This window comes from Chaetura pelagica, unplaced genomic scaffold (genome assembly GCF_000747805.2).
Source record: "Chaetura pelagica isolate M959 unplaced genomic scaffold, ChaPel_1.0 scaffold76, whole genome shotgun sequence".
Lineage (NCBI taxonomy): Eukaryota > Metazoa > Chordata > Aves > Apodiformes > Apodidae > Chaetura > Chaetura pelagica.
In genome coordinates, this window is record NW_009970723.1 from 716,343 (window position 1) to 724,634 (window position 8,292).

Genomic DNA, 8,292 nt, shown 5'->3' on the forward strand with positions numbered 1-8,292 from the left:
ATGACCCTTGGATCAGGTGCTGCATTTACTGTTTTAAAATGGGAAAAAAAACCCCAACAGCTTGTTGTCCTGTAGCTTAATACAGCTTCTCCAGAACAAAACCAATTCAGTAGATAAGTGAAATCCAAAAGTCAACAATGATGATGTATTAATAATAGTTAAAATTTACAGCTGAGCTTTTCAATTTTGTTAGTGGAAGAACTGAGAGAGAGCACAATCTGAAAATCTTTTACAATAGCAGTGATAACTTGCAGTAGGAGGTCCTGTTGTGGATCACAATCCTGTAACATGTCTGTCGTACATAGCCCTAGTTTCTGACATAATTAAAAAAAGATCTATATAGTGTTCCAGGAAAAAAGATGTAGGATTGGTACTCAGCCATTCTGGAAGCTCTGCATATTTTGTGTCCTGTTGAAATTGCTGCCAAATCATAGAAGCTAGAAATGGGGAAGATTTGTTAAATCAGCTCATACAGTCTCCACTCATACAGTGTATTACATGTACTTTTGTCTAGTTTAGTTTTAAGTGGCTCAAGCGATGGGTCTCCTGAAACTGCCTTTGGAGCAGTGCTTTACACAGCATTGAATCTTACTGTTGGAAAACTGTTCTGTGCTCTTCAGCCTACATGTTCCTTCTTATTTAAGGTAATAGTTCTGCAAATATAGAATCAACTGTTTGGAGAGGAGAAGCTGATATTTGTCAAGATAAGTCAAATTTTTTTTAATAGAATCTCCTCAATGAAAGCCCAGATGCCCTTGAAAATTAAAGGCTAGAAATTATAGACCTTATTCTGGATGCCACCTATTCCCAGACTTCAAAAATTAGTATGTCTAATAGGTAAATATATTTATAGGTCTATAGGTAAATATAAAACAAAATATAATTGAAGCAAATAAATTATTTAAATCAATAATAAGACCTCCCCACACATAAAACTGAAAAAAAAAAAAACAACAAAAAAAACAATTCAGCATCTGAACAGGATAGACACAACTGTAACTCTGCAAACACCTTACACACAGAAAAGGTCTTAGGGTGATGTTTCAAAAACACGCAGAGACAAAATGAATGGGATTTTGCAAGAAAGTCAGTTCAACACTGTAGGGACCATTAAAGTAAAAATTAGATTGCCTGCTGGCTTGCGGTCTGATGGGGGAAGTTCCTCAATAGCAGATGATTTGTAAGCACACATTCTTATTTCAAACAGTGGGCTGCCTGTTCCCTGCTGTTTGAAGTGAGTTTAATATTCATAGACACATCTAGAAGCTATTTCCTCTGACCAAGTGGTAGGATTTGTTGTTTAGTGCTCCTGCACCACGTGATGGGACTGTTTTGTGCTGTGGACCCTGCTTTCAAAACTAACATTATCAGTACTTAACCATCAGCAGGCTAGGTTGGTGTTTCAATTGAACATCTTCCCAAAGAAAATTAGAGAACTGGGGAGGGGGGTGTGTGTGGTGTCGTGTTGGGTTCAGACTGTAGCCTTCTGGGACTCTTTTTTCAAAACCTTATAGATTCTTGGGTGCAACTAGGATTTGCAGGAACTCTGTGGCTTACATAGTTTTCTTATGAAGACAGACATAGCCTTGCTGCCTATGGTCATTTTAGAGATCTCATGTCACATTTATGAAAGCTAAGGTCTTAATGCTGATGTCCTGGCCCAAAATCAGTGCGGGTAAAAGTATTCTGTCCACTCAAATCCCCCACTTGTTTCCAAAAAGAGAAGTTGTTCTTAATTTCCTGTCCAAAAACATGTAGTGCAGCTTTGCTGTAGAGCATTAAACAGCTGCTCTGTCATTCCCTTACCCTCCCCCCATATATAATACGCATTGCAGTGCGTCAGTTTATGCCAGTTTAGAACCTCCTAGGGTGAAAAATACCACGTACATATGAAATTAATTATCTACATAATCTTCTTCTGTTGTGTTTTTTTGGGTTTTTTTGTTTGTTTTTGTTTGTTGTTTGCAGTTCTTTGTGGGGTTTTTTTTGTGTTTTGGTTTTGGTTTGGTTTGTTGTTGTTTTGGGGATTTTTTGCCAGAAAAAAAGATCTTCTTTTAATTCTTTCATGCACTTTAATTGCTATAATTGCTATTTTATTTCTTTCACATATTTATCAAGTAGTCATCCACACTGTCTGGTGTGACAACCTTGTTAATATTGCATAAAAATCACCTCATCAAATTGCTTAAGATTTTTATTGGAGTAACACTTCATTTCAACGAGACAGCAATCGTTCTAGTACAGATTGTGTGAAAAAGATGTGTTGATATACCCTGTTTAAAAGATACTTTGTTGACATTGAACAATTCATTTAAACAATCATTTAATATGGAGGAGCAAATTTAGTGATGAGGCGTTAAAGCTCACTGTTTTAAAGCATTCTTTCTAGCTCAAAATAATGGAACTCCTTAGTGTGCTTAGTTTGAAGACACACTAGAAAGTTGAACGTAAGTAATTAAGTGCTGAAGGAAGTCCACCTGAAAATTATTTTAAATAATCACTGGTTCTGTCATGTACTGGTAGATTTTCCTTTTAAATATAATTTGAAAATGTTTTATAAAATAACTTTTTATTAATATTTTAATCTGTTCACTGATTTTTTAACTTTTCCTTTCCTGCTTCCCTTCCCTTCTGCTGCAAGAGACCACATTCTCTATGATACATGGATTCCTTGTGTTGCTCTAGTTGGACTGATCTTTTGCACCTCTCTAAATTTCAGGCACAGTAACTGAAGAAATGATAGTGTATGTCTGTGTGAAACTCACCACTCCCTATGACCATTGGTCCCTTAAAAGAGAGGGGAGAAAACAGATTAGCTGGGATTTGTAGACTGGGAATCCATAGTCTGGAAGTCATAGACAACTATGACCAGAGAGGTTTACTTTCTACATTACACAGGCCATAAAACTTCTTCTAGTCTTCCATACAATGCAGAAAATAAATGCTTGCCTGTAGCCAAAATGAACATTATTGAGCTCAGTAACACATGCATTCCTTTCTGCTAGTGCACAGAGTCTCTGCATCTCTGACTGCCCCGGGTCTCTTATAGGCCATTCATGGCAGAGTAATTTGATTCTGGTCTGTCACACAAGGTTGAGCAGCAACCTGAATATACAAATACTTGCAGTCTTCATTATTGATAAGACTTGGAGAAGCATTAGATAATGTGTTAATGTATTTATTGGAGGTGACTTCAGATGGATGATGACTGCAGATGGATGAAGGACTGCAGAGCACTCAGCAAATCAACACAAATTTCTGTGTTTACTTTTGTGCGTGCATGAAAGTCATGATGAGTCAGCTGCAACATAAACTGTTGACACAGCAGCTCTTCAACACAGTTTGCTGTTCAGAAAGTGTAATATTTGAAGGCATTCAAGAAAATTTAAAATCGTTTCTCTATGCAATCTGTGCAGCTTAGGTGTATTTAAAAAACAAAAACCAAAACAATTTCAGACTAAGAACTTTGATGACACAACTTTTTTCACTCTATGTATAAAAACCCCAGGATACTTTTTCATACAAGCTATCCCAAACCTACCCCTTCCAAACAAATAAAATGATGCTCCTGACCCTGAACTGCATCCCCCAAAGGCTCGTCCTTTGAATGAAATCAATTAAAGAAAAGTCAGGCCCCAATGACAGTCAAGGGTAATAATATTCACCAGATAGGCACTATGTTCCTAATTGTCATAATGTAATTGCCATAGCTGGGACAATTAAAGATGATTGATTCTGCATGGTAGGTGGAGTCATGAATCATAGTAAATAGTACAAAATCTTACTGAAGAAAGTAAACATTAAAAGCCTTGTGGTACTTAGTGATGTATCACAAAATACCTCAAACTTGAGATAAGGTGATCCAATGCTTTGGATGTGATGGTAGAGCAAGATAGCTTCCTCAGTGACTGTACTCAGGAGAAAAGGATTTGCAGCATATGGATCTGGGCAATAGAAGAACCACTGTTTTTCTAGAGTCAACATTAAAACTGGGTAAGATGAGGGATAACTGAGGGCTTCCTGAACACAACCTCCATACCATGTCATATTTGTGCCAGATGTGTTATGCTACAGTTTTCAGAAAAAAAAAAAATAAAAATAAAAAAAAATAATAAAATCAAGGCTAGAATCTCTGGAGTAGCTCTGAGCTTTTTTCTGGTCTTGACCTTTGCAGCCTTTTCAGGCCTTCTGCAAGATGTTTTACACTGCAAGTTCAGACATTATATATTTTTCCTGGAATGGCTCCCATTTCACTTATCATTTTTAATGTTGTTGTCCCAGTTACTAAGTAACAAAAAGTTGCCATACACATCCTTCCCTTAAAATGCTATTCCTCTGTTACACTTGATATTTTATAACACCCAGCCAATTCATTTAGGTACATAGAAGGATCAGAGAAACATCTGTTATTGGCTGAAATATTGAAGTGCTTTAATTTCAACAAGCTGTAGCTCCATTCAGTGTAGTGTGCTTATTTGTAAGCCTATGTTCCAGTCAGACTTCTGTGCTAAATAAGAATACAATTAAAGCAAAAGAGTCTATTTTGGAGATATTAAACCTATTATGAACTAAATAAATTCCACAGAGGATGAGAACTTTTCAGAAGTGATGTGGCCAGATCCTGTTTCAGCTAATGGAAAGATGAATAGCTTCTTGCCATTTAAAGCAGTGAAATATTTTGCCCCTTGATTCAGAGTTATAGATACACACATTTGTAATACTTATATTAGTCTTGCATAGCTCAGCTTTGAGTCACCAGTCAAACTCATTATCATTATGCATTTATTGTTGAAGTGTTACTTGCTCTGTGCTCTACAAGAACTACTCCCTCAAGAGAAACTTTAATTCCCACAGAGGTATCTTTGGAGGCATCTATAAACTTGGAGTAACTCCTTCATACTTGTCCTTTTATCTCTTTTCTCAAGTGACACAGAAGTAGCAATGGGAATATCTAATATGCTGAGAAGTGTGCTGTCAGATCCTCACATTATCACCCTCTTCCACCATTCTGTCTTTGTTAAGGAAGGGTAATTAGATCTTCTCATGGCTGGTAATTAAAGCCAGATCTCATACACCTAAACACTTTGGGAAAGAAGATTAATGATAAGCTCTCTGTTTCTGTGTCTCATAAGGGTGGGGAAATCATAACGAGGAGGAGGAATGTGGAGTAAAGAAATGTGTTCTGCACGGTAATTGGAGAAAATGGCAAACACACAACTTCTAGGCAGTGAGGAAATCAGTTGAATGGCTTTCCAAATCATCATCTTCCTCTTTTTTGGGTGAAGTTTGTTTGCAGTACATTTCCCATGCCTTCATCTTGAGTGCACTGTGAAGGATTGTGATCGTTTTCTTCCCACTGTGAAGTGCAAATAGAAGAGTGTGTAGGCAGCAGACACCTGGTATGACAGATCATGGCTCAGCTGTGACTGATGAGCTGTGACTGAGCCTGTGTCCCAGGTATGTTAAGGGCAAGGGCCGCTGACCAGTGATGTATTCTCTCTATTTATTGTTTTATTTTAGAATCTCAAAGATTGATTGGAAAATCTGTCTTCCCAGACACAAGCTGATATAGAGCTTTTGTTCTTGACTTTTTTTTTTTTTTTTAAAGTGCATAGGCTTTGCTAAAAAAATAATTAAAAATAATATCTTTTGAGATTGCATTCCCCCACCCCCAAAAGACTTAGTGCTAAACACAGGAAAGTTTTTATTCAAACTATTTGAGACAACATGTAAAAAAATCTGATTTAGTTATCCAAGTAAAATCTCTCTTAAATCCAGTGGAGTTATATCTAATTTATAGAGTTGTAGCTGACCTTGTACTCTAACCCAAAGTGCGTTTATCTACATCCCGTGTCCAAGAACAGACCGTAAGTGCTTGAACACAGGATCTCTGTTCCCTGTTGCTGTTATTATATATGTTTTGTATTACTGTAACACCAAAGGGACCCCAATCTAATTAGGATCCCTTTTTACTTTGGAAGAAACATAAATCTATTTTCCAAGAAGACTTCACTCTAACTTAGGGAGACGGGCAAATTGTATTTTGGAGGAAAGAAATAAAGATCAGGTAAAGAAGAAATACAGGAAAAACCAAACCTCTTTTAAAGCAAAGGGATCTCAGGAATGCACAGCAAAGTATTGGTCATTTCTATACCTTCATTAGAATCCCTGTTATAAATAGGTTTAGAACTGAGCTAAAATGAAAAATCAGTTTCAGACAATAAAGCAGAGAAGAAAGCAAGACATACAACACTAGTAAGTTAATGCGCCTGCTTAAAACAACAAGCTGAATAGTTTGTTGGCCCTAAATCATGGAGGACTTGCGTAGCCTTTGGAAAAAGATAAAATAAATTTGAGTTTTGTCTCTCATTTAAACAACTAAAAGAAGCAGTCCTAGGATAGTTTCACTTCTCCTGCAGGCCACACCTATTTCTATATGAACTACCCCTAAGCATTATTCACCAATGACAGTTAATTTTAAAATAATACGGAAGTTGTCCCAACAGATTCTTTAGTTACATAGGAACTTCTTCCATGTCCACAAAAACAAATTAATAGAAAAAATTACAGAACTGGATCCAGCTGCAGGAATCTGTTCCCCTGCCTGACATTAGTCGGTTTTGTACAAGAATTTTTACCAGGTGTGGAAATAAGTGTTACCACTGAGATTCTGTAAAACTCCTGATTCAATTAAGCTTTAAGTGTCTGAATTCCAAGTATTTAACTTAGGTTTATTGGATCACTACTTTTTAAGGAGAATTAGGTGGATAAGGCTTTGCCTAGCAGGCCGTCTATGTTGACTTTCCAGTAATATTTTTCCCTTCATTTCTCACTATTTTTTTTGAGAATCACAGAAAGACCAAATTAAAACTGATAAACTAGAGATTACCTTTTTGAAAAATGTCTCCAGTAGTTTATAACAGTATCTGTCCTTCATCTTGTTCTTATTTGGCTTATATTCTGCAAAATGGGCTGTAAGTTTTAGGTAACAACTTGCATGCCTTGGATGTTGGAATGACAGAAAATAAAAGACATTCACAAAGAGCATCTACACACAGTTTAATGCCTGAGTACACACATACATATAAACTCTGGAGTAAAAAAAGTCGGTTTTGGTTCTTTTGCTGATAAAAAAACCCACAACAAACAAAACTAAACAACCCAAAAACAACAACAAACAAACAAACAAACAAAACACCACAAAAAAACCCACAACAACAAAAACCGGGGAGGGGGCTGGTATACACTCTCAAAATGCTAGAAGGTACCAGAAAGGGAAATGGGTGCATTCTGGTACATTTAAAATAGCTAACATGCAAATTAAACCCTGGCCGAGTTTGAAGCAAGCTTCAGATGCCAAGGCTGTCTGAAAGATCAATGTAAACATACCAGAAATGTGAAAAAGCTTATTGAAAACTGATACAGTTGCCACAACCAAGTCCTTCAATATTAACCAAATGGCTTAGATTTCTCTCACCTGACAGTGCTGGCTTTTTAGTTTGCCTTCCTACAACTTTCCACATTCTTATCTGTTGAGATGGCTTTTGCAGTTTCCAGAAGATTAGTGGGATAGGCTGGAATTACTGAGAAATATAAAAAATTTAGAATTACAACTCATGGGTTTATATAAGTCTAATTAGCATTTTAAAGGTTTTGAAACAGGAAAAAGTTACAGTGACCTCCAGGCAATGGAAGAAAGATCAAATGTTTTCTGAAGGAACTGTTCATGTATGTGTGGGACAGGAAGAACCATCAGAACAGACCTTATGCTCAAGAAATGCTGTGGGTAAAGTTCAAAGCCTCATTTGGACCTGTACATTTCATGAGAAAGAACTGTGACTGTAAAGAAAAATGTAGCACCTGTCAAGAGAAAAAAAGCAAGTACAAATTTTCAGTGGCAGAGACTTGAGACAGGAATTAATAATTTCTGCAGTGTACGCTTCATCATATGTGATTGTTCATTAACAGGTAAATAATTATCAAAAATGTGCTAGCCATCTTGACTGAACTAAAAGGCAAGTACATATTTGTTTAAAACCTATTTAACACAATAATTTTACTTAAAATAGGCTTGTCCAGATTTCTGTCCACACTCCTTGTGATTTCTCAGTTTTTCTCCTGGTTTTCCGGTAGTTGAATGCTTAAAAATACAGAGCATTTTGATACTTATAGTTTCTGGCTTCTGTGGATTGCTGTTGCAGAAAGAAAGAAGAATTTTGAACGCTACTGATGGGAAAGAAGACAAGTGTTAATACTCAGTCCTGGTCAGTCTAACCACAAAACAAGCAGGAA